Source organism: Phyllobates terribilis, unplaced genomic scaffold, assembly GCF_046119375.1.
Source record: "Phyllobates terribilis strain yellow unplaced genomic scaffold, ASM4611937v1 Scaffold_40__1_contigs__length_11209783, whole genome shotgun sequence".
Taxonomy (NCBI): domain Eukaryota; kingdom Metazoa; phylum Chordata; class Amphibia; order Anura; family Dendrobatidae; genus Phyllobates; species Phyllobates terribilis.
Window position 1 is genome coordinate 5,858,573 of NW_027362800.1, and position 26,379 is coordinate 5,884,951.

Consider the following 26,379-nt stretch of genomic DNA (forward strand, 5'->3'; position numbering starts at 1 on the left):
CTCTGAAGCAGTATTGCACCAAGATATGACAGGAGAATTGGACAAGTCCATTTCCCCCTCACCACGGACACCAAACTGGGGAGGGAAAGGTGACATCACCTCTGGAATCACCATGTCAAAGCCTCCTGACGCAGGAGGCTGAAGCTGGGCATCTTCAAATATGTCGTCCATCTGAGTGCCATCCTCTTCCTCATGGGGAGCAGTTGCCTCCCCGACATCCGGAAGGGGACCTTGTGGAACCCTAGTAGAAGTCGAAGGAACAGCAGGCCCCTCCGCGACCACTTGAGCAAAAGACTTAGGAGTGGTTCTAGCTTGACACTGCCTAAGAACATGCCCCTCCTCACCACAAGCATCACACTTTACCTGGTTCTTGCAGTCTTTCGCCATATGACCAGACGTGTTACACCTCCTGCAGGTTGGCGGATACCTGCAGGACTCCTGGACATGACCATACTTGTTACATCTTCTGCAGAAAAAAGGAGCATCAGGAAAGTACAAGAAACCAGTGTCTCTCCCAATAGAGAAACTCATAGGAGGATAATGTATGCCCCCTGGCCCCTCGGGGTCTGTAGCAAAACGAACAAAGTACTTGTATTTGCCAGTCCACAAGCCTTCTTCATTCGAGATCTTGTGGGAAAAATGCACATAAGTACAATGCCTCCTCAAGAATACAGTAATGTCCTCCTGGGGGATAAAGGGATTGTGCATAAACACAACAACAGGAACATCCCCCTTTGAATAGAGGACAGTAAAAGTGAGTCCATCTAGGAGGGAGTTCTCAGTATGGCCTTTCAAGGTTCTATAAAGATTTTGGCAAGCAGCCATAGTAGAAAGAACAAGCACATACCTTCCATGACTTCTAAATTCCTGCAGGCAAAGAATGTCCGACTTCTTAATCTTCAATGCTTCATAGAAGATGGCATTCACCAGGTAGGACATGGAAAAATGTCCCTTCTTCTCCTCGGAAATCTCAATGCGAAATCCATTCTTGACCCGGGGGTCCCCGGTCCCAGCAAATTTCAGCTTGACTCCCATAGTCAGCCACGGAAATCGCCTTCCCGTTTCCTCCTCACTCTCCCCCTATAGCAGCATCCAGCTTAAGCCACCGGAGTGGCGATGCTGGAAGGCCGAGGGCTAGCACTCAAGGAACCTGATGTCCAGACACTTGATCTGAGCCAAAAGGCCGAGAAGCGATAACCAGAATTGGTTTCCGACTACGGTGCCACCCAAGGATTCTGAAAAGTCCATTTGTGGAGATGGCCACCTGGACTCCCGTTAAGAAGACATGCTGTCAACCTCTAGATCCCTCACATGCCTGCACTTTTCGGCTTGCTGCTGCTGCAATCCACGCGTTTTAGATCTGCATAACTCCACCTCTTTTAGCACAGTACCCTCAACCCCCGGCTGTTCCCACCCGCTTCAACACCGTTGGAAGGGAGGAGAACCAATTAAGGCGGGGGGGGGGGGTGGAACGAGCAGCTGTCTACCCTTAGCAGGAGGGTTGCTGATTAATTACCTCTCCTGCTGCTGCTGCTGCTGGCTGTCCAGCAGCAGACTGAAGGTGGCTGCTGCTGTGCGCAGGTATATAAAGGCTCAGAGCCTATTATGACACGCGCAGCCAGCGTTCCATTGCCACATTCCGTCTACTGCAGGCGGGATACCTGGATGGCTGAATGTCACTGAGAAGCTCATAGAGACCGCCATAAGCAACAGTTTAAAAGAATGCCACAGACTAATCAACCAAACTTTTTGGGTTGGTTTCTCTTTTATAGTCTGCAGGCATTAAATGAAAGAAGTCAGTGTTCCAGCAGAGGGAGACAACGTTTCAGAAAAGGCATTGTAGCAAACCAAAAAAGAAATTTTAAGCGCAGCAGAGTAACCAGCTCACATACCTGTTAGCTCAGGTGAGTTTAAAAGGCTGCTGTTGATAACAAGGGCATTTGCTAAATAGATGGTGTGTGTGCAACAATATACTGAAAGGTCAATTATATTGTGCAGCTTATCTCACCACCTGTAGTTATTTAGGTGAAAGCTCCAAAATGCTTGCCTAATATGTCTGTTTATCCAAAAGGAAGTATAGAGGGAGAGCTAGATAGATAGCATTGCATTACATTACATTACATGGCAATGCAATGCACAGTTGCTGAAGTTGAACCAAAATGAGCTTGTCATCTGGCTTCTGCAACTTTTAACATGAAAAATCCAATGAGGAGAAGAAAAGCAAAGCCAAAGAGTCCATCCCAAAATCCGACAAACAAGCAAAATGAACAAAAAGCATTGAATTCAATTCTTTCTGATTTTAGAAACTGCATTAAAGAAGGGGTGCACCGGTCCTGGAGATACTGCAATACCAGGTCAATGCGTGGAGTGGACAGAGCAAGCTCTTTTTCCATCTCCCTGTTCTAAAAATCCATTTAATATATGGTCCCCAGATAGGGGACGTATCAGATATTAAACTGATAAGAACAGATACTACACTTGATCTTAGCCAAAAGGCCGAGAAGCGATAACCAGAATTGGTTTCCGACTACGGTGCCACCCAAGGATTCTGAAAAGTCCATTTGTGGAGATGGCCACCTGGACTCCCGTTAAGAAGACATGCTGTCAACCTCTAGATCCCTCACATGCCTGCACTTTTCGGCTTGCTGCTGCTGCAATCCACGCGTTTTAGATCTGCATAACTCCACCTCTTTTAGCACAGTACCCTCAACCCCCGGCTGTTCCCACCCGCCTCAACACCGTTGGAAGGGAGGAGAACCAATTAAGGCGGGGGGGGGGTGGAACGAGCAGCTGTCTACCCTTAGCAGGAGGGTTGCTGATTAATTACCTCTCCTGCTGCTGCTGCTGCTGGCTGTCCAGCAGCAGACTGAAGGTGGCTGCTGCTGTGCGCAGGTATATAAAGGCTCAGAGCCTATTATGACACGCGCAGCCAGCGTTCCATTGCCACATTCCGTCTACTGCAGGCGGGATACCTGGATGGCTGAATGTCACTGAGAAGCTCACAGAGACCGCCATAAGCAACAGTTTAAAAGAATGCCACAGACTAATCAACCAAACTTTTTGGGTTGGTTTCTCTTTTATAGTCTGCAGGCATTAAATGAAAGAAGTCAGTGTTCCAGCAGAGGGAGACAACGTTTCAGAAAAGGCATTGTAGCAAACCAAAAAAGAAATTTTAAGCGCAGCAGAGTAACCAGCTCACATACCTGTTAGCTCAGGTGAGTTTAAAAGGCTGCTGTTGATAACAAGGGCATTTGCTAAATAGATGGTGTGTGTGCAACAATATACTGAAAGGTCAATTATATTGTGCAGCTTATCTCACCACCTGTAGTTATTTAGGTGAAAGCTCCAAAATGCTTGCCTAATATGTCTGTTTATCCAAAAGGAAGTATAGAGGGAGAGCTAGATAGATAGCATTGCATTACATTACATTACATGGCAATGCAATGCACAGTTGCTGAAGTTGAACCAAAATGAGCTTGTCATCTGGCTTCTGCAACTTTTAACATGAAAAATCCAATGAGGAGAAGAAAAGCAAAGCCAAAGAGTCCATCCCAAAATCCGACAAACAAGCAAAATGAACAAAAATCATTGAATTCAATTCTTTCTGATTTTAGAAACTGCATTAAAGAAGGGGTGCACCGGTCCTGGAGATACTGCAATACCAGGTCAATGCGTGGAGTGGACAGAGCAAGCTCTTTTTCCATCTCCCTGTTCTAAAAATCCATTTAATATATGGTCCCCAGATAGGGGACGTATCAGATATTAAACTGATAAGAACAGATACTACACTTGATCTTAGCCAAAAGGCCGAGAAGCGATAACCAGAATTGGTTTCTGACTACGGTGCCACCCAAGGATTCTGAAAAGTCCATTTGTGGAGATGGCCACCTGGACTCCCGTTAAGAAGACATGCTGTCAACCTCTAGATCCCTCACATGCCTGCACTTTTCGGCTTGCTGCTGCTGCAATCCACGCGTTTTAGATCTGCATAACTCCACCTCTTTTAGCACAGTACCCTCAACCCCCGGCTGTTCCCACCCGCCTCAACACCGTCGGAAGGGAGGAGAACCAATTAAGGCGGGGGGGGGGGTGGAACGAGCAGCTGTCTACCCTTAGCAGGAGGGTTGCTGATTAATTACCTCTCCTGCTGCTGCTGCTGCTGGCTATCCAGCAGCAGACTGAAGGTGGCTGCTGCTGTGCGCAGGTATATAAAGGCTCAGAGCCTATTATGACACGCGCAGCCAGCGTTCCATTGCCACATTCCGTCTACTGCAGGCGGGATACCTGGATGGCTGAATGTCACTGAGAAGCTCACAGAGACCGCCATAAGCAACAGTTTAAAAGAATGCCACAGACTAATCAACCAAACTTTTTGGGTTGGTTTCTCTTTTATAGTCTGCAGGCATTAAATGAAAGAAGTCAGTGTTCCAGCAGAGGGAGACAACGTTTCAGAAAAGGCATTGTAGCAAACCAAAAAAGAAATTTTAAGCGCAGCAGAGTAACCAGCTCACATACCTGTTAGCTCAGGTGAGTTTAAAATGCTGCTGTTGATAACAAGGGCATTTGCTAAATAGATGGTGTGTGTGCAACAATATACTGAAAGGTCAATTATATTGTGCAGCTTATCTCACCACCTGTAGTTATTTAGGTGAAAGCTCCAAAATGCTTGCCTAATATGTCTGTTTATCCAAAAGGAAGTATAGAGGGAGAGCTAGATAGATAGCATTGCATTACATTACATTACATGGCAATGCAATGCACAGTTGCTGAAGTTGAACCAAAATGAGCTTGTCATCTGGCTTCTGCAACTTTTAACATGAAAAATCCAATGAGGAGAAGAAAAGCAAAGCCAAAGAGTCCATCCCAAAATCCGACAAACAAGCAAAATGAACAAAAAGCATTGAATTCAATTCTTTCTGATTTTAGAAACTGCATTAAAGAAGGGGTGCACCGGTCCTGGAGATACTGCAATACCAGGTCAATGCGTGGAGTGGACAGAGCAAGCTCTTTTTCCATCTCCCTGTTCTAAAAATCCATTTAATATATGGTCCCCAGATAGGGGACGTATCAGATATTAAACTGATAAGAACAGATACTACACTTGATCTTAGCCAAAAGGCCGAGAAGCGATAACCAGAATTGGTTTCCGACTACGGTGCCACCCAAGGATTCTGAAAAGTCCATTTGTGGAGATGGCCACCTGGACTCCCGTTAAGAAGACATGCTGTCAACCTCTAGATCCCTCACATGCCTGCACTTTTCGGCTTGCTGCTGCTGCAATCCACGCGTTTTAGATCTGCATAACTCCACCTCTTTTAGCACAGTACCCTCAACCCCCGGCTGTTCCCACCCGCCTCAACACCGTTGGAAGGGAGGAGAACCAATTAAGGCGGGGGGGGGTGGAACGAGCAGCTGTCTACCCTTAGCAGGAGGGTTGCTGATTAATTACCTCTCCTGCTGCTGCTGCTGCTGGCTGTCCAGCAGCAGACTGAAGGTGGCTGCTGCTGTGCGCAGGTATATAAAGGCTCAGAGCCTATTATGACACGCGCAGCCAGCGTTCCATTGCCACATTCCGTCTACTGCAGGCGGGATACCTGGATGGCTGAATGTCACTGAGAAGCTCACAGAGACCGCCATAAGCAACAGTTTAAAAGAATGCCACAGACTAATCAACCAAACTTTTTGGGTTGGTTTCTCTTTTATAGTCTGCAGGCATTAAATGAAAGAAGTCAGTGTTCCAGCAGAGGGAGACAACGTTTCAGAAAAGGCATTGTAGCAAACCAAAAAAGAAATTTTAAGCGCAGCAGAGTAACCAGCTCACATACCTGTTAGCTCAGGTGAGTTTAAAAGGCTGCTGTTGATAACAAGGGCATTTGCTAAATAGATGGTGTGTGTGCAACAATATACTGAAAGGTCAATTATATTGTGCAGCTTATCTCACCACCTGTAGTTATTTAGGTGAAAGCTCCAAAATGCTTGCCTAATATGTCTGTTTATCCAAAAGGAAGTATAGAGGGAGAGCTAGATAGATAGCATTGCATTACATTACATTACATGGCAATGCAATGCACAGTTGCTGAAGTTGAACCAAAATGAGCTTGTCATCTGGCTTCTGCAACTTTTAACATGAAAAATCCAATGAGGAGAAGAAAAGCAAAGCCAAAGAGTCCATCCCAAAATCCGACAAACAAGCAAAATGAACAAAAATCATTGAATTCAATTCTTTCTGATTTTAGAAACTGCATTAAAGAAGGGGTGCACCGGTCCTGGAGATACTGCAATACCAGGTCAATGCGTGGAGTGGACAGAGCAAGCTCTTTTTCCATCTCCCTGTTCTAAAAATCCATTTAATATATGGTCCCCAGATAGGGGACGTATCAGATATTAAACTGATAAGAACAGATACTACACTTGATCTTAGCCAAAAGGCCGAGAAGCGATAACCAGAATTGGTTTCTGACTACGGTGCCACCCAAGGATTCTGAAAAGTCCATTTGTGGAGATGGCCACCTGGACTCCCGTTAAGAAGACATGCTGTCAACCTCTAGATCCCTCACATGCCTGCACTTTTCGGCTTGCTGCTGCTGCAATCCACGCGTTTTAGATCTGCATAACTCCACCTCTTTTAGCACAGTACCCTCAACCCCCGGCTGTTCCCACCCGCCTCAACACCGTCGGAAGGGAGGAGAACCAATTAAGGCGGGGGGGGGGGTGGAACGAGCAGCTGTCTACCCTTAGCAGGAGGGTTGCTGATTAATTACCTCTCCTGCTGCTGCTGCTGCTGGCTATCCAGCAGCAGACTGAAGGTGGCTGCTGCTGTGCGCAGGTATATAAAGGCTCAGAGCCTATTATGACACGCGCAGCCAGCGTTCCATTGCCACATTCCGTCTACTGCAGGCGGGATACCTGGATGGCTGAATGTCACTGAGAAGCTCACAGAGACCGCCATAAGCAACAGTTTAAAAGAATGCCACAGACTAATCAACCAAACTTTTTGGGTTGGTTTCTCTTTTATAGTCTGCAGGCATTAAATGAAAGAAGTCAGTGTTCCAGCAGAGGGAGACAACGTTTCAGAAAAGGCATTGTAGCAAACCAAAAAAGAAATTTTAAGCGCAGCAGAGTAACCAGCTCACATACCTGTTAGCTCAGGTGAGTTTAAAATGCTGCTGTTGATAACAAGGGCATTTGCTAAATAGATGGTGTGTGTGCAACAATATACTGAAAGGTCAATTATATTGTGCAGCTTATCTCACCACCTGTAGTTATTTAGGTGAAAGCTCCAAAATGCTTGCCTAATATGTCTGTTTATCCAAAAGGAAGTATAGAGGGAGAGCTAGATAGATAGCATTGCATTACATTACATTACATGGCAATGCAATGCACAGTTGCTGAAGTTGAACCAAAATGAGCTTGTCATCTGGCTTCTGCAACTTTTAACATGAAAAATCCAATGAGGAGAAGAAAAGCAAAGCCAAAGAGTCCATCCCAAAATCCGACAAACAAGCAAAATGAACAAAAAGCATTGAATTCAATTCTTTCTGATTTTAGAAACTGCATTAAAGAAGGGGTGCACCGGTCCTGGAGATACTGCAATACCAGGTCAATGCGTGGAGTGGACAGAGCAAGCTCTTTTTCCATCTCCCTGTTCTAAAAATCCATTTAATATATGGTCCCCAGATAGGGGACGTATCAGATATTAAACTGATAAGAACAGATACTACACTTGATCTTAGCCAAAAGGCCGAGAAGCGATAACCAGAATTGGTTTCCGACTACGGTGCCACCCAAGGATTCTGAAAAGTCCATTTGTGGAGATGGCCACCTGGACTCCCGTTAAGAAGACATGCTGTCAACCTCTAGATCCCTCACATGCCTGCACTTTTCGGCTTGCTGCTGCTGCAATCCACGCGTTTTAGATCTGCATAACTCCACCTCTTTTAGCACAGTACCCTCAACCCCCGGCTGTTCCCACCCGCCTCAACACCGTTGGAAGGGAGGAGAACCAATTAAGGCGGGGGGGGGTGGAACGAGCAGCTGTCTACCCTTAGCAGGAGGGTTGCTGATTAATTACCTCTCCTGCTGCTGCTGCTGCTGGCTGTCCAGCAGCAGACTGAAGGTGGCTGCTGCTGTGCGCAGGTATATAAAGGCTCAGAGCCTATTATGACACGCGCAGCCAGCGTTCCATTGCCACATTCCGTCTACTGCAGGCGGGATACCTGGATGGCTGAATGTCACTGAGAAGCTCACAGAGACCGCCATAAGCAACAGTTTAAAAGAATGCCACAGACTAATCAACCAAACTTTTTGGGTTGGTTTCTCTTTTATAGTCTGCAGGCATTAAATTGAAGAAGTCAGTGTTCCAGCAGAGGGAGACAACGTTTCAGAAAAGGCATTGTCGCAAACCAAAAAAGAAATTTTAAGCGCAGCAGAGTAACCAGCTCACATACCTGTTAGCTCAGGTGAGTTTAAAAGGCTGCTGTTGATAACAAGGGCATTTGCTAAATAGATGGTGTATGTGCAACAATATACTGAAAGGTCAATTATATTGTGCAGCTTATCTCACCACCTGTAGTTATTTAGGTGAAAGCTCCAAAATGCTTGCCTAATATGTCTGTTTATCCAAAAGGAAGTATAGAGGGAGAGCTAGATAGATAGCATTGCAATACATTACATTACATGGCAATGCAATGCACAGTTGCTGAAGTTGAACCAAAATGAGCTTGTCATCTGGCTTCTGCAACTTTTAACATGAAAAATCCAATGAGGAGAAGAAAAGCAAAGCCAAAGAGTCCATCCCAAAATCCGACAAACAAGCAAAATGAACAAAAAGCATTGAATTCAATTCTTTCTGATTTTAGAAACTGCATTAAAGAAGGGGTGCACCGGTCCTGGAGATACTGCAATACCAGGTCAATGCGTGGAGTGGACAGAGCAAGCTCTTTTTCCATCTCCCTGTTCTAAAAATCCATTTAATATATGGTCCCAAGATAGGGGACGTATCAGATATTAAACTGATAAGAACAGATACTACACTTGATCTTAGCCAAAAGGCCGAGAAGCGATAACCAGAATTGGTTTCCGACTACGGTGCCACCCAAGGATTCTGAAAAGTCCATTTGTGGAGATGGCCACCTGGACTCCCGTTAAGAAGACATGCTGTCAACCTCTAGATCCCTCACATGCCTGCACTTTTCGGCTTGCTGCTGCTGCAATCCACGCGTTTTAGATCTGCATAACTCCACCTCTTTTAGCACAGTACCCTCAACCCCCGGCTGTTCCCACCCGCCTCAACACCGTTGGAAGGGAGGAGAACCAATTAAGGCGGGGGGGGGGTGGAACGAGCAGCTGTCTACCCTTAGCAGGAGGGTTGCTGATTAATTACCTCTCCTGCTGCTGCTGCTGCTGGCTGTCCAGCAGCAGACTGAAGGTGGCTGCTGCTGTGCGCAGGTATATAAAGGCTCAGAGCCTATTATGACACGCGCAGCCAGCGTTCCATTGCCACATTCCGTCTACTGCAGGCGGGATACCTGGATGGCTGAATGTCACTGAGAAGCTCACAGAGACCGCCATAAGCAACAGTTTAAAAGAATGCCACAGACTAATCAACCAAACTTTTTGGGTTGGTTTCTCTTTTATAGTCTGCAGGCATTAAATGAAAGAAGTCAGTGTTCCAGCAGAGGGAGACAACGTTTCAGAAAAGGCATTGTAGCAAACCAAAAAAGAAATTTTAAGCGCAGCAGAGTAACCAGCTCACATACCTGTTAGCTCAGGTGAGTTTAAAAGGCTGCTGTTGATAACAAGGGCATTTGCTAAATAGATGGTGTGTGTGCAACAATATACTGAAAGGTCAATTATATTGTGCAGCTTATCTCACCACCTGTAGTTATTTAGGTGAAAGCTCCAAAATGCTTGCCTAATATGTCTGTTTATCCAAAAGGAAGTATAGAGGGAGAGCTAGATAGATAGCATTGCATTACATTACATTACATGGCAATGCAATGCACAGTTGCTGAAGTTGAACCAAAATGAGCTTGTCATCTGGCTTCTGCAACTTTTAACATGAAAAATCCAATGAGGAGAAGAAAAGCAAAGCCAAAGAGTCCATCCCAAAATCCGACAAACAAGCAAAATGAACAAAAAGCATTGAATTCAATTCTTTCTGATTTTAGAAACTGCATTAAAGAAGGGGTGCACCGGTCCTGGAGATACTGCAATACCAGGTCAATGCGTGGAGTGGACAGAGCAAGCTCTTTTTTCATCTCCCTGTTCTAAAAATCCATTTAATATATGGTCCCCAGATAGGGGACGTATCAGATATTAAACTGATAAGAACAGATACTACACTTGATCTTAGCCAAAAGGCCGAGAAGCGATAACCAGAATTGGTTTCCGACTACGGTGCCACCCAAGGATTCTGAAAAGTCCATTTGTGGAGATGGCCACCTGGACTCCCGTTAAGAAGACATGCTGTCAACCTCTAGATCCCTCACATGCCTGCACTTTTCGGCTTGCTGCTGCTGCAATCCACGCGTTTTAGATCTGCATAACTCCACCTCTTTTAGCACAGTACCCTCAACCCCCGGCTGTTCCCACCCGCCTCAACACCGTTGGAAGGGAGGAGAACCAATTAAGGCGGGGGGGGGGGGGGGGGTGGAACGAGCATCTGTCTACCCTTAGCAGGAGGGTTGCTGATTAATTACCTCTCCTGCTGCTGCTGCTGCTGGCTGTCCAGCAGCAGACTGAAGGTGGCTGCTGCTGTGCGCAGGTATATAAAGGCTCAGAGCCTATTATGACACGCGCAGCCAGCGTTCCATTGCCACATTCCGTCTACTGCAGGCGGGATACCTGGATGGCTGAATGTCACTGAGAAGCTCACAGAGACCGCCATAAGCAACAGTTTAAAAGAATGCCACAGACTAATCAACCAAACTTTTTGGGTTGGTTTCTCTTTTATAGTCTGCAGGCATTAAATGAAAGAAGTCAGTGTTCCAGCAGAGGGAGACAACGTTTCAGAAAAGGCATTGTAGCAAACCAAAAAAGAAATTTTAAGCGCAGCAGAGTAACCAGCTCACATACCTGTTAGCTAAGGTGAGTTTAAAAGGCTGCTGTTGATAACAAGGGCATTTGCTAAATAGATGGTGTGTGTGCAACAATATACTGAAAGGTCAATTATATTGTGCAGCTTATCTCACCACCTGTAGTTATTTAGGTGAAAGCTCCAAAATGCTTGCCTAATATGTCTGTTTATCCAAAAGGAAGTATAGAGGGAGAGCTAGATAGATAGCATTGCATTACATTACATTACATGGCAATGCAATGCACAGTTGCTGAAGTTGAACCAAAATGAGCTTGTCATCTGGCTTCTGCAACTTTTAACATGAAAAATCCAATGAGGAGAAGAAAAGCAAAGCCAAAGAGTCCATCCCAAAATCCGACAAACAAGCAAAATGAACAAAAAGCATTGAATTCAATTCTTTCTGATTTTAGAAACTGCATTAAAGAAGGGGTGCACCGGTCCTGGAGATACTGCAATACCAGGTCAATGCGTGGAGTGGACAGAGCAAGCTCTTTTTCCATCTCCCTGTTCTAAAAATCCATTTAATATATGGTCCCCAGATAGGGGACGTATCAGATATTAAACTGATAAGAACAGATACTACACTTGATCTTAGCCAAAAGGCCGAGAAGCGATAACCAGAATTGGTTTCCGACTACGGTGCCACCCAAGGATTCTGAAAAGTCCATTTGTGGAGATGGCCACCTGGACTCCCGTTAAGAAGACATGCTGTCAACCTCTAGATCCCTCACATGCCTGCACTTTTCGGCTTGCTGCTGCTGCAATCCACGCGTTTTAGATCTGCATAACTCCACCTCTTTTAGCACAGTACCCTCAACCCCCGGCTGTTCCCACCCGCCTCAACACCGTTGGAAGGGAGGAGAACCAATTAAGGCGGGGGGGGGGGGGGGTGGAACGAGCAGCTGTCTACCCTTAGCAGGAGGGTTGCTGATTAATTACCTCTCCTGCTGCTGCTGCTGCTGGCTGTCCAGCAGCAGACTGAAGGTGGCTGCTGCTGTGCGCAGGTATATAAAGGCTCAGAGCCTATTATGACACGCGCAGCCAGCGTTCCATTGCCACATTCCGTCTACTGCAGGCGGGATACCTGGATGGCTGAATGTCACTGAGAAGCTCACAGAGACCGCCATAAGCAACAGTTTAAAAGAATGCCACAGACTAATCAACCAAACTTTTTGGGTTGGTTTCTCTTTTATAGTCTGCAGGCATTAAATGAAAGAAGTCAGTGTTCCAGCAGAGGGAGACAACGTTTCAGAAAAGGCATTGTAGCAAACCAAAAAAGAAATTTTAAGCGCAGCAGAGTAACCAGCTCACATACCTGTTAGCTCAGGTGAGTTTAAAAGGCTGCTGTTGATAACAAGGGCATTTGCTAAATAGATGGTGTGTGTGCAACAATATACTGAAAGGTCAATTATATTGTGCAGCTTATCTCACCACCTGTAGTTATTTAGGTGAAAGCTCCAAAATGCTTGCCTAATATGTCTGTTTATCCAAAAGGAAGTATAGAGGGAGAGCTAGATAGATAGCATTGCATTACATTACATTACATGGCAATGCAATGCACAGTTGCTGAAGTTGAACCAAAATGAGCTTGTCATCTGGCTTCTGCAACTTTTAACATGAAAAATCCAATGAGGAGAAGAAAAGCAAAGCCAAAGAGTCCATCCCAAAATCCGACAAACAAGCAAAATGAACAAAAAGCATTGAATTCAATTCTTTCTGATTTTAGAAACTGCATTAAAGAAGGGGTGCACCGGTCCTGGAGATACTGCAATACCAGGTCAATGCGTGGAGTGGACAGAGCAAGCTCTTTTTCCATCTCCCTGTTCTAAAAATCCATTTAATATATGGTCCCCCCAGATAGGGGACGTATCAGATATTAAACTGATAAGAACAAATACTACACTTGATCTTAGCCAAAAGGCCGAGAAGCGATAACCAGAATTGGTTTCCGACTACGGTGCCACCCAAGGATTCTGAAAAGTCCATTTGTGGAGATGGCCACCTGGACTCCCGTTAAGAAGACATGCTGTCAACCTCTAGATCCCTCACATGCCTGCACTTTTCGGCTTGCTGCTGCTGCAATCCACGCGTTTTAGATCTGCATAACTCCACCTCTTTTAGCACAGTACCCTCAACCCCCGGCTGTTCCCACCCGCCTCAACACCGTTGGAAGGGAGGAGAACCAATTAAGGCGGGGGGGGGGGGGGGTGGAACGAGCAGCTGTCTACCCTTAGCAGGAGGGTTGCTGATTAATTACCTCTCCTGCTGCTGCTGCTGCTGGCTGTCCAGCAGCAGACTGAAAGTGGCTGCTGCTGTGCGCAGGTATATAAAGGCTCAGAGCCTATTATGACACGCGCAGCCAGCGTTCCATTGCCACATTCCGTCTACTGCAGGCGGGATACCTGGATGGCTGAATGTCACTGAGAAGCTCACAGAGACCGCCATAAGCAACAGTTTAAAAGAATGCCACAGACTAATCAACCAAACTTTTTGGGTTGGTTTCTCTTTTATAGTCTGCAGGCATTAAATGAAAGAAGTCAGTGTTCCAGCAGAGGGAGACAACGTTTCAGAAAAGGCATTGTAGCAAACCAAAAAAGAAATTTTAAGCGCAGCAGAGTAACCAGCTCACATACCTGTTAGCTCAGGTGAGTTTAAAAGGCTGCTGTTGATAACAAGGGCATTTGCTAAATAGATGGTGTGTGTGCAACAATATACTGAAAGGTCAATTATATTGTGCAGCTTATCTCACCACCTGTAGTTATTTAGGTGAAAGCTCCAAAATGCTTGCCTAATATGTCTGTTTATCCAAAAGGAAGTATAGAGGGAGAGCTAGATAGATAGCATTGCATTACATTACATTACATGGCAATGCAATGCACAGTTGCTGAAGTTGAACCAAAATGAGCTTGTCATCTGGCTTCTGCAACTTTTAACATGAAAAATCCAATGAGGAGAAGAAAAGCAAAGCCAAAGAGTCCATCCCAAAATCCGACAAAAAAACAAAATGAACAAAAAGCATTGAATTCAATTCTTTCTGATTTTAGAAACTGCATTAAAGAAGGGGTGCACCGGTCCTGGAGATACTGCAATATCAGGTCAATGCGTGGAGTGGACAGAGCAAGCTCTTTTTCCATCTCCCTGTTCTAAAAATCCATTTAATATATGGTCCCCAGATAGGGGACGTATCAGATATTAAACTGATAAGAACAGATACTACACTTGATCTTAGCCAAAAGGCCGAGAAGCGATAACCAGAATTGGTTTCCGACTACGGTGCCACCCAAGGATTCTGAAAAGTCCATTTGTGGAGATGGCCACCTGGACTCCCGTTAAGAAGACATGCTGTCAACCTCTAGATCCCTCACATGCCTGCACTTTTCGGCTTGCTGCTGCTGCAATCCACGCGTTTTAGATCTGCATAACTCCACCTCTTTTAGCACAGTACCCTCTACCCCCGGCTGTTCCCACCCGCCTCAACACCGTTGGAAGGGAGATGAACCAATTAAGGCGGGGGGGGGGGTGTAGAACGAGCAGCTGTCTACCCTTAGCAGGAGGGTTGCTGATTAATTACCTCTCCTGCTGCTGCTGCTGCTGGCTGTCCAGCAGCAGACTGAAGGTGGCTGCTGCTGTGCGCAGGTATATAAAGGCTCAGAGCCTATTATGACACGCGCAGCCAGCGTTCCATTGCCACATTCCGTCTACTGCAGGCGGGATACCTGGATGGCTGAATGTCACTGAGAAGCTCACAGAGACCGCCATAAGCAACAGTTTAAAAGAATGCCACAGACTAATCAACCAAACTTTTTGGGTTGGTTTCTCTTTTATAGTCTGCAGGCATTAAATGAAAGAAGTCAGTGTTCCAGCAGAGGGAGACAACGTTTCAGAAAAGGCATTGTAGCAAACCAAAAAAGAAATTTTAAGCGCAGCAGAGTAACCAGCTCACATACCTGTTAGCTCAGGTGAGTTTAAAAGGCTGCTGTTGATAACAAGGGCATTTGCTAAATAGATGGTGTGTGTGCAACAATATACTGAAAGGTCAATTATATTGTGCAGCTTATCTCACCACCTGTAGTTATTTAGGTGAAAGCTCCAAAATGCTTGCCTAATATGTCTGTTTATCCAAAAGGAAGTATAGAGGGAGAGCTAGATAGATAGCATTGCATTACATTACATGGCAATGCAATGCACAGTTGCTGAAGTTGAACCAAAATGAGCTTGTCATCTGGCTTCTGCAACTTTTAACATGAAAAATCCAATGAGGAGAAGAAAAGCAAAGCCAAAGAGTCCATCCCAAAATCCGACAAACAAGCAAAATGAACAAAAAGCATTGAATTCAATTCTTTCTGGTTTTAGAAACTGCATTAAAGAAGGGGTGCACCGGTCCTGGAGATACTGCAATACCAGGTCAATGCGTGGAGTGGACAGAGCAAGCTCTTTTTCCATCTCCCTGTTCTAAAAATCCATTTAATATATGGTCCCCAGATAGGGGACGTATCAGATATTAAACTGATAAGAACAGATACTACACTTGATCTTAGCCAAAAGTCCGAGAAGCGATAACCAGAATTGGTTTCCGACTACGGTGCCACCCAAGGATTCTGAAAAGTCCATTTGTGGAGATGGCCACCTGGACTCCCGTTAAGAAGACATGCTGTCAACCTCTAGATCCCTCACATGCCTGCACTTTTCGGCTTGCTGCTGCTGCAATCCACGCGTTTTAGATCTGCATAACTCCACCTCTTTTAGCACAGTACCCTCAACCCCCGGCTGTTCCCACCCGCCTCAACACCGTTGGAAGGGAGGAGAACCAATTAAGGCGGGGGGGGGGGTGGAACGAGCAGCTGTCTACCCTTAGCAGGAGGGTTGCTGATTAATTACCTCTCCTGCTGCTGCTGCTGCTGGCTGTCCAGCAGCAGACTGAAGGTGGCTGCTGCTGTGCGCAGGTATATAAAGGCTCAGAGCCTATTATGACACGCGCAGCCAGCGTTCCATTGCCACATTCCGTCTACTGCAGGCGGGATACCTGGATGGCTGAATGTCACTGAGAAGCTCACAGAGACCGCCATAAGCAACAGTTTAAAAGAATGCCACAGACTAATCAACCAAACTTTTTGGGTTGGTTTCTCTTTTATAGTCTGCAGGCATTAAATGAAAGAAGTCAGTGTTCCAGCAGAGGGAGACAACGTTTCAGAAAAGGCATTGTAGCAAACCAAAAAAGAAATTTTAAGCGCAGCAGAGTAACCAGCTCACATACCTGTTAGCTCAGGTGAGTTTAAAAGGCTGCTGTTGATAACAAGGGCATTTGCTAAATAGATGGTGTGTGTGCAACAATATACTGAAAGGTCAATTATATTGTGCAGCTTATCTCACCACCTGTAGTTATTTAGGTGAAAGCTCCAAAATGCTTGCCTAATATGTCTGTTTATCCAAAAGGAAGTATAGAGGGAGAGCTAGATAGATAGCATTGCATTACATTACATTACATGGCAATGCAATGCACAGTTGCTGAAGTTGAACCAAAATGAGCTTGTCATCTGGCTTCTGCAACTTTTAACATGAAAAATCCAATGAGGAGAAGAAAAGCAAAGCCAAAGAGTCCATCCCAAAATCCGACAAACAAGCAAAATGAACAAAAAGCATTGAATTCAATTCTTTCTGATTTTAGAAACTGCATTAAAGAAGGGGTGCACCGGTCCTGGAGATACTGCAATACCAGGTCAATGCGTGGAGTGGACAGAGCAAGCTCTTTTTCCATCTCCCTGTTCTAAAAATCCATTTAATATATGGTCCCCAGATAGGGGACGTATCAGATATTAAACTGATAAGAACAGATACTACACTTGATCTTAGCCAAAAGGCCGAGAAGCGATAACCAGAATTGGTTTCCGACTACGGTGCCACCCAAGGATTCTGAAAAGTCCATTTGTGGAGATGGCCACCTGGACTCCCGTTAAGAAGACATGCTGTCAACCTCTAGATCCCTCACATGCCTGCACTTTTCGGCTTGCTGCTGCTGCAATCCACGCGTTTTAGATCTGCATAACTCCACCTCTTTTAGCACAGTACCCTCAACCCCCGGCTGTTCCCACCCGCCTCAACACCGTTGGAAGGGAGGAGAACCAATTAAGGCGGGGGGGGGGTGGAACGAGCAGCTGTCTACCCTTAGCAGGAGGGTTGCTGATTAATTACCTCTCCTGCTGCTGCTGCTGCTGGCTGTCCAGCAGCAGACTGAAGGTGGCTGCTGCTGTGCGCAGGTATATAAAGGCTCAGAGCCTATTATGACACGCGCAGCCAGCGTTCCATTGCCACATTCCGTCTACTGCAGGCGGGATACCTGGATGGCTGAATGTCACTGAGAAGCTCACAGAGACCGCCATAAGCAACAGTTTAAAAGAATGCCACAGACTAATCAACCAAACTTTTTGGGTTGGTTTCTCTTTTATAGTCTGCAGGCATTAAATGAAAGAAGTCAGTGTTCCAGCAGAGGGAGACAACGTTTCAGAAAAGGCATTGTAGCAAACCAAAAAAGAAATTTTAAGCGCAGCAGAGTAACCAGCTCACATACCTGTTAGCTCAGGTGAGTTTAAAAGGCTGCTGTTGATAACAAGGGCATTTGCTAAATAGATGGTGTGTGTGCAACAATATACTGAAAGGTCAATTATATTGTGCAGCTTATCTCACCACCTGTAGTTATTTAGGTGAAAGCTCCAAAATGCTTGCCTAATATGTCTGTTTATCCAAAAGGAAGTATAGAGGGAGAGCTAGATAGATAGCATTGCATTACATTACATTACATGGCAATGCAATGCACAGTTGCTGAAGTTGAACCAAAATGAGCTTGTCATCTGGCTTCTGCAACTTTTAACATGAAAAATCCAATGAGGAGAAGAAAAGCAAAGCCAAAGAGTCCATCCCAAAATCCGACAAACAAGCAAAATGAACAAAAAGCATTGAATTCAATTCTTTCTGATTTTAGAAACTGCATTAAAGAAGGGGTGCACCGGTCCTGGAGATACTGCAATACCAGGTCAATGCGTGGAGTGGACAGAGCAAGCTCTTTTTCCATCTCCCTGTTCTAAAAATCCATTTAATATATGGTCCCCAGATAGGGGACGTATCAGATATTAAACTGATAAGAACAGATACTACACTTGATCTTAGCCAAAAGGCCGAGAAGCGATAACCAGAATTGGTTTCCGACTACGGTGCCACCCAAGGATTCTGAAAAGTCCATTTGTGGAGATGGCCACCTGGACTCCCGTTAAGAAGACATGCTGTCAACCTCTAGATCCCTCACATGCCTGCACTTTTCGGCTTGCTGCTGCTGCAATCCACGCGTTTTAGATCTGCATAACTCCACCTCTTTTAGCACAGTACCCTCAACCCCCAGCTGTTCCCACCCGCCTCAACACCGTTGGAAGGGAGGAGAACCAATTAAGGCGGGGGGGGGGTGGAACGAGCAGCTGTCTACCCTTAGCAGGAGGGTTGCTGATTAATTACCTCTCCTGCTGCTGCTGCTGCTGGCTGTCCAGCAGCAGACTGAAGGTGGCTGCTGCTGTGCGCAGGTATATAAAGGCTCAGAGCCTATTATGACACACGCAGCCAGCGTTCCATTGCCACATTCCGTCTACTGCAGGCGGGATACCTGGATGGCTGAATGTCACTGAGAAGCTCACAGAGACCGCCATAAGCAACAGTTTAAAAGAATGCCACAGACTAATCAACCAAACTTTTTGGGTTGGTTTCTCTTTTATAGTCTGCAGGCATTAAATGAAAGAAGTCAGTGTTCCAGCAGAGGGAGACAACGTTTCAGAAAAGGCATTGTAGCAAACCAAAAAAGAAATTTTAAGCGCAGCAGAGTAACCAGCTCACATACCTGTTAGCTCAGGTGAGTTTAAAAGGCTGCTGTTGATAACAAGGGCATTTGCTAAATAGATGGTGTGTGTGCAACAATATACTGAAAGGTCAATTATATTGTGCAGCTTATCTCACCACCTGTAGTTATTTAGGTGAAAGCTCCAAAATGCTTGCCTAATATGTCTGTTTATCCAAAAGGAAGTATAGAGGGAGAGCTAGATAGATAGCATTGCATTACATTACATTACATGGCAATGCAATGCACAGTTGCTGAAGTTGAACCAAAATGAGCTTGTCATCTGGCTTCTGCAACTTTTAACATGAAAAATCCAATGAGGAGAAGAAAAGCAAAGCCAAAGAGTCCATCCCAAAATCCGACAAACAAGCAAAATGAACAAAAAGCATTGAATTCAATTCTTTCTGATTTTAGAAACTGCATTAAAGAAGGGGTGCACCGGTCCTGGAGATACTGCAATACCAGGTCAAAGCGTGGAGTGGACAGAGCAAGCTCTTTTTCCATCTCCCTGTTCTAAAAATCCATTTAATATATGGTCCCCAGATAGGGGACGTATCAGATATTAAACTGATAAGAACAGATACTACACTTGATCTTAGCCAAAAGGCCGAGAAGCGATAACCAGAATTGGTTTCCGACTACGGTGCCACCCAAGGATTCTGAAAAGTCCATTTGTGGAGATGGCCACCTGGACTCCCGTTAAGAAGACATGCTGTCAACCTCTAGATCCCTCACATGCCTGCACTTTTCGGCTTGCTGCTGCTGCAATCCACGCGTTTTAGATCTGCATAACTCCACCTCTTTTAGCACAGTACCCTCAACCCCCGGCTGTTCCCACCCGCCTCAACACCGTTGGAAGGGAGGAGAACCAATTAAGGCGGGGGGGGGGGTGGAACGAGCAGCTGTCTACCCTTAGCAGGAGGGTTGCTGATTAATTACCTCTCCTGCTGCTGCTGCTGCTGGCTGTCCAGCAGCAGACTGAAGGTGGCTGCTGCTGTGCGCAGGTATATAAAGGCTCAGAGCCTATTATGACACGCGCAGCCAGCGTTCCATTGCCACATTCCGTCTACTGCAGGCGGGATACCTGGATGGCTGAATGTCACTGAGAAGCTCACAGAGACCGCCATAAGCAACAGTTTAAAAGAATGCCACAGACTAATCAACCAAACTTTTTGGGTTGGTTTCTCTTTTATAGTCTGCAGGCATTAAATGAAAGAAGTCAGTGTTCCAGCAGAGGGAGACAACGTTTCAGAAAAGGCATTGTAGCAAACCAAAAAAGAAATTTTAAGCGCAGCAGAGTAACCAGCTCACATACCTGTTAGCTCAGGTGAGTTTAAAAGGCTGCTGTTGATAACAAGGGCATTTGCTAAATAGATGGTGTGTGTGCAACAATATACTGAAAGGTCAATTATATTGTGCAGCTTATCTCACCACCTGTAGTTATTTAGGTGAAAGCTCCAAAATGCTTGCCTAATATGTCTGTTTATCCAAAAGGAAGTATAGAGGGAGAGCTAGATAGATAGCATTGCATTACATTACATTACATGGCAATGCAATGCACAGTTGCTGAAGTTGAACCAAAATGAGCTTGTCATCTGGCTTCTGCAACTTTTAACATGAAAAATCCAATGAGGAGAAGAAAAGCAAAGCCAAAGAGTCCATCCCAAAATCCGACAAACAAGCAAAATGAACAAAAAGCATTGAATTCAATTCTTTCTGATTTTAGAAACTGCATTAAAGAAGGGGTGCACCGGTCCTGGAGATACTGCAATACCAGGTCAATGCGTGGAGTGGACAGAGCAAGCTCTTTTTCCATCTCCCTGTTCTAAAAATCCATTTAATATATGGTCCCCAGATAGGGGACGTATCAGATATTAAACTGATAAGAACAGATACTACACTTGATCTTAGCCAAAAGGCCGAGAAGCGATAACCAGAATTGGTTTCCGACTACGGTGCCACCCAAGGATTCTGAAAAGTCCATTTGTGGAGATGGCCACCTGGACTCCCGTTAAGAAGACATGCTGTCAACCTCTAGATCCCTCACATGCCTGCACTTTTCGGCTTGCTGCTGCTGCAATCCACGCGTTTTAGATCTGCATAACTCCACCTCCTTTAGCACAGTACCCTCATCCCCCGGCTGTTCCCACCCGCCTCAACACCGTTGGAAGGGAGGAGAACCAATTAAGGCGGGGGGGGGGGTGGAACGAGCAGCTGTCTACCCTTAGCAGGAGGGTTGCTGATTAATTACCTCTCCTGCTGCTGCTGCTGCTGGCTGTCCAGCAGCAGACTGAAGGTGGCTGCTGCTGTGCGCAGGTATATAAAGGCTCAGAGCCTATTATGACACGCGCAGCCAGCGTTCCATTGCCACATTCCGTCTACTGCAGGCGGGATACCTGGATGGCTGAATGTCACTGAGAAGCTCACAGAGACCGCCATAAGCAACAGTTTAAAAGAATGCCACAGACTAATCAACCAAACTTTTTGGGTTGGTTTCTCTTTTATAGTCTGCAGGCATTAAATGAAAGAAGTCAGTGTTCCAGCAGAGGGAGACAACGTTTCAGAAAAGGCATTGTAGCAAACCAAAAAAGAAATTTTAAGCGCAGCAGAGTAACCAGCTCACATACCTGTTAGCTCAGGTGAGTTTAAAAGGCTGCTGTTGATAACAAGGGCATTTGCTAAATAGATGGTGTGTGTGCAACAATATACTGAAAGGTCAATTATATTGTGCAGCTTATCTCACCACCTGTAGTTATTTAGGTGAAAGCTCCAAAATGCTTGCCTAATATGTCTGTTTATCCAAAAGGAAGTATAGAGGGAGAGATAGATAGATAGCATTGCATTACATTACATTACATGGCAATGCAATGCACAGTTGCTGAAGTTGAACCAAAATGAGCTTGTCATCTGGCTTCTGCAACTTTTAACATGAAAAATCCAATGAGGAGAAGAAAAGCAAAGCCAAAGAGTCCATCCCAAAATCCGACAAACAAGCAAAATGAACAAAAAGCATTGAATTCAATTCTTTCTGATTTTAGAAACTGCATTAAAGAAGGGGTGCACCGGTCCTGGAGATACTGCAATACCAGGTCAATGCGTGGAGTGGACAGAGCAAGCTCTTTTTCCATCTCCCTGTTCTAAAAATCCATTTAATATATGGTCCCCAGATAGGGGACGTATCAGATATTAAACTGATAAGAACAGATACTACACTTGATCTTAGCCAAAAGGCCGAGAAGCGATAACCAGAATTGGTTTCCGACTACGGTGCCACCCAAGGATTCTGAAAAGTCCATTTGTGGAGATGGCCACCTGGACTCCCGTTAAGAAGACATGCTGTCAACCTCTAGATCCCTCACATGCCTGCACTTTTCGGCTTGCTGCTGCTGCAATCCACGCGTTTTAGATCTGCATAACTCCACCTCTTTTAGCACAGTACCCTCAACCCCCGGCTGTTCCCACCCGCCTCAACACCGTTGGAAGGGAGGAGAACCAATTAAGGCGGGGGGGGGTGGAACGAGCAGCTGTCTACCCTTAGCAGGAGGGTTGCTGATTAATTACCTCTCCTGCTGCTGCTGCTGCTGGCTGTCCAGCAGCAGACTGAAGGTGGCTGCTGCTGTGCGCAGGTATATAAAGGCTCAGAGCCTATTATGACACGCGCAGCCAGCGTTCCATTGCCACATTCCGTCTACTGCAGGCGGGATACCTGGATGGCTGAATGTCACTGAGAAGCTCACAGAGACCGCCATAAGCAACAGTTTAAAAGAATGCCACAGACTAATCAACCAAACTTTTTGGGTTGGTTTCTCTTTTATAGTCTGCAGGCATTAAATGAAAGAAGTCAGTGTTCCAGCAGAGGGAGACAACGTTTCAGAAAAGGCATTGTAGCAAACCAAAAAAGAAATTTTAAGCGCAGCAGAGTAACCAGCTCACATACCTGTTAGCTCAGGTGAGTTTAAAAGGCTGCTGTTGATAACAAGGGCATTTGCTAAATAGATGGTGTGTGTGCAACAATATACTGAAAGGTCAATTATATTGTGCAGCTTATCTCACCACCTGTAGTTATTTAGGTGAAAGCTCCAAAATGCTTGCCTAATATGTCTGTTTATCCAAAAGGAAGTATAGAGGGAGAGCTAGATAGATAGCATTGCATTACATTACATTACATGGCAATGCAATGCACAGTTGCTGAAGTTGAACCAAAATGAGCTTGTCATCTGGCTTCTGCAACTTTTAACATGAAAAATCCAATGAGGAGAAGAAAAGCAAAGCCAAAGAGTCCATCCCAAAATCCGACAAACAAGCAAAATGAACAAAAAGCATTGAATTCAATTCTTTCTGATTTTAGAAACTGCATTAAAGAAGGGGTGCACCGGTCCTGGAGATACTGCAATACCAGGTCAATGCGTGGAGTGGACAGAGCAAGCTCTTTTTCCATCTCCCTGTTCTAAAAATCCATTTAATATATGGTCCCCAGATAGGGGACGTATCAGATATTAAACTGATAAGAACAGATACTACACTTGATCTTAGCCAAAAGGCCGAGAAGCGATAACCAGAATTGGTTTCCGACTACGGTGCCACCCAAGGATTCTGAAAAGTCCATTTGTGGAGATGGCCACCTGGACTCCCGTTAAGAAGACATGCTGTCAACCTCTAGATCCCTCACATGCCTGCACTTTTCGGCTTGCTGCTGCTGCAATCCACGCGTTTTAGATCTGCATAACTCCACCTCTTTTAGCACAGTACCCTCAACCCCCGGCTGTTCCCACCCGCCTCAACACCGTTGGAAGGGAGGAGAACCAATTAAGGCGGGGGGGGGGGGTGGAACGAGCAGCTGTCTACCCTTAGCAGGAGGGTTGCTGATTAATTACCTCTCCTGCTGCTGCTGCTGCTGGCTGTCCAGCAGCAGACTGAAGGTGGCTGCTGCTGTGCGCAGGTATATAAAGGCTCAGAGCCTATTATGACACGCGCAGCCAGCGTTCCATTGCCACATTCCGTCTACTGCAGGCGGGATACCTGGATGGCTGAATGTCACTGAGAAGCTCACAGAGACCGCCATAAGCAACAGTTTAAAAGAATGCCACAGACTAATCAACCAAACTTTTTGGGTTGGTTTCTCTTTTATAGTCTGCAGGCATTAAATGAAAGAAGTCAGTGTTCCAGCAGAGGGAGACAACGTTTCAGAAAAGGCATTGTAGCAAACCAAAAAAGAAATTTTAAGCGCAGCAGAGTAACCAGCTCACATACCTGTTAGCTCAGGTGAGTTTAAAAGGCTGCTGTTGATAACAAGGGCATTTGCTAAATAGATGGTGTGTGTGCAACAATATACTGAAAGGTCAATTATATTGTGCAGCTTATCTCACCACCTGTAGTTATTTAGGTGAAAGCTCCAAAATGCTTGCCTAATATGTCTGTTTATCCAAAAGGAAGTATAGAGGGAGAGCTAGATAGATAGCATTGCATTACATTACATTACATGGCAATGCAATGCACAGTTGCTGAAGTTGAACCAAAATGAGCTTGTCATCTGGCTTCTGCAACTTTTAACATGAAAAATCCAATGAGGAGAAGAAAAGCAAAGCCAAAGAGTCCATCCCAAAATCCGACAAACAAGCAAAATGAACAAAAAGCATTGAATTCAATTCTTTCTGATTTTAGAAACTGCATTAAAGAAGGGGTGCACCGGTCCTGGAGATACTGCAATACCAGGTCAATGCGTGGAGTGGACAGAGCAAGCTCTTTTTCCATCTCCCTGTTCTAAAAATCCATTTAATATATGGTCCCCAGATAGGGGACGTATCAGATATTAAACTGATAAGAACAGATACTACACTTGATCTTAGCCAAAAGGCCGAGAAGCGATAACCAGAATTGGTTTCCGACTACGGTGCCACCCAAGGATTCTGAAAAGTCCATTTGTGGAGATGGCCACCTGGACTCCCGTTAAGAAGACATGCTGTCAACCTCTAGATCCCTCACATGCCTGCACTTTTCGGCTTGCTGCTGCTGCAATCCACGCGTTTTAGATCTGCATAACTCCACCTCTTTTAGCACAGTACCCTCAACCCCCGGCTGTTCCCACCCGCCTCAGCACCGTTGGAAGGGAGGAGAACCAATTAAGGCGGGGGGGGGGTGGAACGAGCAGCTGTCTACCCTTAGCAGGAGGGTTGCTGATTAATTACCTCTCCTGCTGCTGCTGCTGCTGGCTGTCCAGCAGCAGACTGAAGGTGGCTGCTGCTGTGCGCAGGTATATAAAGGCTCAGAGCCTATTATGACACGCGCAGCCAGCGTTCCATTGCCACATTCCGTCTACTGCAGGCGGGATACCTGGATGGCTGAATGTCACTGAGAAGCTCACAGAGACCGCCATAAGCAACAGTTTAAAAGAATGCCACAGACTAATCAACCAAACTTTTTGGGTTGGTTTCTCTTTTATAGTCTGCAGGCATTAAATGAAAGAAGTGTTCCAGCAGAGGGAGACAACGTTTCAGAAAAGGCATTGTAGCAAACCAAAAAAGAAATTTTAAGCGCAGCAGAGTAACCAGCTCACATACCTGTTAGCTCAGGTGAGTTTAAAAGGCTGCTGTTGATAACAAGGGCATTTGCTAAATAGATGGTGTGTGTGCAACAATATACTGAAAGGTCAATTATATTGTGCAGCTTATCTCACCACCTGTAGTTATTTAGGTGAAAGCTCCAAAATGCTTGCCTAATATGTCTGTTTATCCAAAAGGAAGTATAGAGGGAGAGCTAGATAGATAGCATTGCATTACATTACATTACATTACATGGCAATGCAATGCACAGTTGCTGAAGTTGAACCAAAATGAGCTTGTCATCTGGCTTCTGCAACTTTTAACATGAAAAATCCAATGAGGAGAAGAAAAGCAAAGCCAAAGAGTCCATCCCAAAATCCGACAAACAAGCAAAATGAACAAAAAGCATTGAATTCAATTCTTTCTGATTTTAGAAACTGCATTAAAGAAGGGGTGCACCGGTCCTGGAGATACTGCAATACCAGGTCAATGCGTGGAGTGGACAGAGCAAGCTCTTTTTCCATCTCCCTGTTCTAAAAATCCATTTAATATATGGTCCCCAGATAGGGGACGTATCAGATATTAAACTGATAAGAACAGATACTACACTTGATCTTAGCCAAAAGGCCGAGAAGCGATAACCAGAATTGGTTTCCGACTACGGTGCCACCCAAGGATTCTGAAAAGTCCATTTGTGGAGATGGCCACCTGGACTCCCGTTAAGAAGACATGCTGTCAACCTCTAGATCCCTCACATGCCTGCACTTTTCGGCTTGCTGCTGCTGCAATCCACGCGTTTTAGATCTGCATAACTCCACCTCTTTTAGCACAGTACCCTCAACCCCCGGCTGTTCCCACCCGCCTCAACACCGTTGGAAGGGAGGAGAACC

The 26,379-nt window shown here is 45.4% G+C and overlaps 19 non-coding genes across 19 annotated transcripts; all 19 read right to left on the bottom strand.

Moving 5' to 3' along the window:
• Positions 1–2,317: 2,317 nt before the first annotated feature.
• Positions 2,318–2,508, bottom strand: LOC141188212 (U2 spliceosomal RNA). The gene has a single exon (XR_012262327.1). It is a non-coding gene; the product is annotated as a U2 spliceosomal RNA (small nuclear RNA).
• Positions 2,509–3,628: 1,120 nt separating this feature from the next.
• Positions 3,629–3,819, bottom strand: LOC141188214 (U2 spliceosomal RNA). Its single transcript, XR_012262328.1, has one exon. It is a non-coding gene; the product is annotated as a U2 spliceosomal RNA (small nuclear RNA).
• Positions 3,820–4,940: 1,121 nt separating this feature from the next.
• LOC141188215 (U2 spliceosomal RNA) lies at positions 4,941–5,131 on the bottom strand. The gene has a single exon (XR_012262329.1). It is a non-coding gene; the product is annotated as a U2 spliceosomal RNA (small nuclear RNA).
• Positions 5,132–6,250: 1,119 nt separating this feature from the next.
• On the bottom strand, positions 6,251–6,441 carry LOC141188216 (U2 spliceosomal RNA). Its single transcript, XR_012262330.1, has one exon. It is a non-coding gene; the product is annotated as a U2 spliceosomal RNA (small nuclear RNA).
• Positions 6,442–7,562: 1,121 nt separating this feature from the next.
• LOC141188217 (U2 spliceosomal RNA) lies at positions 7,563–7,753 on the bottom strand. Its single transcript, XR_012262331.1, has one exon. It is a non-coding gene; the product is annotated as a U2 spliceosomal RNA (small nuclear RNA).
• A 1,119-nt stretch (positions 7,754–8,872) lies between these two features.
• Positions 8,873–9,063, bottom strand: LOC141185212 (U2 spliceosomal RNA). The gene has a single exon (XR_012259895.1). It is a non-coding gene; the product is annotated as a U2 spliceosomal RNA (small nuclear RNA).
• A 1,120-nt stretch (positions 9,064–10,183) lies between these two features.
• LOC141184394 (U2 spliceosomal RNA) lies at positions 10,184–10,374 on the bottom strand. The gene has a single exon (XR_012259154.1). It is a non-coding gene; the product is annotated as a U2 spliceosomal RNA (small nuclear RNA).
• Positions 10,375–11,501: 1,127 nt separating this feature from the next.
• LOC141188218 (U2 spliceosomal RNA) lies at positions 11,502–11,692 on the bottom strand. The gene has a single exon (XR_012262332.1). It is a non-coding gene; the product is annotated as a U2 spliceosomal RNA (small nuclear RNA).
• Positions 11,693–12,817: 1,125 nt separating this feature from the next.
• On the bottom strand, positions 12,818–13,010 carry LOC141185555 (U2 spliceosomal RNA). The gene has a single exon (XR_012260207.1). It is a non-coding gene; the product is annotated as a U2 spliceosomal RNA (small nuclear RNA).
• Positions 13,011–14,135: 1,125 nt separating this feature from the next.
• On the bottom strand, positions 14,136–14,326 carry LOC141185043 (U2 spliceosomal RNA). Its single transcript, XR_012259742.1, has one exon. It is a non-coding gene; the product is annotated as a U2 spliceosomal RNA (small nuclear RNA).
• Positions 14,327–15,444: 1,118 nt separating this feature from the next.
• LOC141185502 (U2 spliceosomal RNA) lies at positions 15,445–15,635 on the bottom strand. The gene has a single exon (XR_012260159.1). It is a non-coding gene; the product is annotated as a U2 spliceosomal RNA (small nuclear RNA).
• A 1,121-nt stretch (positions 15,636–16,756) lies between these two features.
• On the bottom strand, positions 16,757–16,947 carry LOC141188219 (U2 spliceosomal RNA). Its single transcript, XR_012262333.1, has one exon. It is a non-coding gene; the product is annotated as a U2 spliceosomal RNA (small nuclear RNA).
• Positions 16,948–18,067: 1,120 nt separating this feature from the next.
• Positions 18,068–18,258, bottom strand: LOC141188220 (U2 spliceosomal RNA). The gene has a single exon (XR_012262334.1). It is a non-coding gene; the product is annotated as a U2 spliceosomal RNA (small nuclear RNA).
• A 1,120-nt stretch (positions 18,259–19,378) lies between these two features.
• Positions 19,379–19,569, bottom strand: LOC141184618 (U2 spliceosomal RNA). The gene has a single exon (XR_012259356.1). It is a non-coding gene; the product is annotated as a U2 spliceosomal RNA (small nuclear RNA).
• A 1,121-nt stretch (positions 19,570–20,690) lies between these two features.
• LOC141188222 (U2 spliceosomal RNA) lies at positions 20,691–20,881 on the bottom strand. The gene has a single exon (XR_012262336.1). It is a non-coding gene; the product is annotated as a U2 spliceosomal RNA (small nuclear RNA).
• Positions 20,882–22,002: 1,121 nt separating this feature from the next.
• On the bottom strand, positions 22,003–22,193 carry LOC141188223 (U2 spliceosomal RNA). Its single transcript, XR_012262337.1, has one exon. It is a non-coding gene; the product is annotated as a U2 spliceosomal RNA (small nuclear RNA).
• A 1,119-nt stretch (positions 22,194–23,312) lies between these two features.
• LOC141188225 (U2 spliceosomal RNA) lies at positions 23,313–23,503 on the bottom strand. Its single transcript, XR_012262338.1, has one exon. It is a non-coding gene; the product is annotated as a U2 spliceosomal RNA (small nuclear RNA).
• Positions 23,504–24,625: 1,122 nt separating this feature from the next.
• LOC141188226 (U2 spliceosomal RNA) lies at positions 24,626–24,816 on the bottom strand. The gene has a single exon (XR_012262339.1). It is a non-coding gene; the product is annotated as a U2 spliceosomal RNA (small nuclear RNA).
• Positions 24,817–25,937: 1,121 nt separating this feature from the next.
• Positions 25,938–26,128, bottom strand: LOC141188227 (U2 spliceosomal RNA). Its single transcript, XR_012262340.1, has one exon. It is a non-coding gene; the product is annotated as a U2 spliceosomal RNA (small nuclear RNA).
• Between the last annotated feature and the right edge of the window lie 251 nt (positions 26,129–26,379).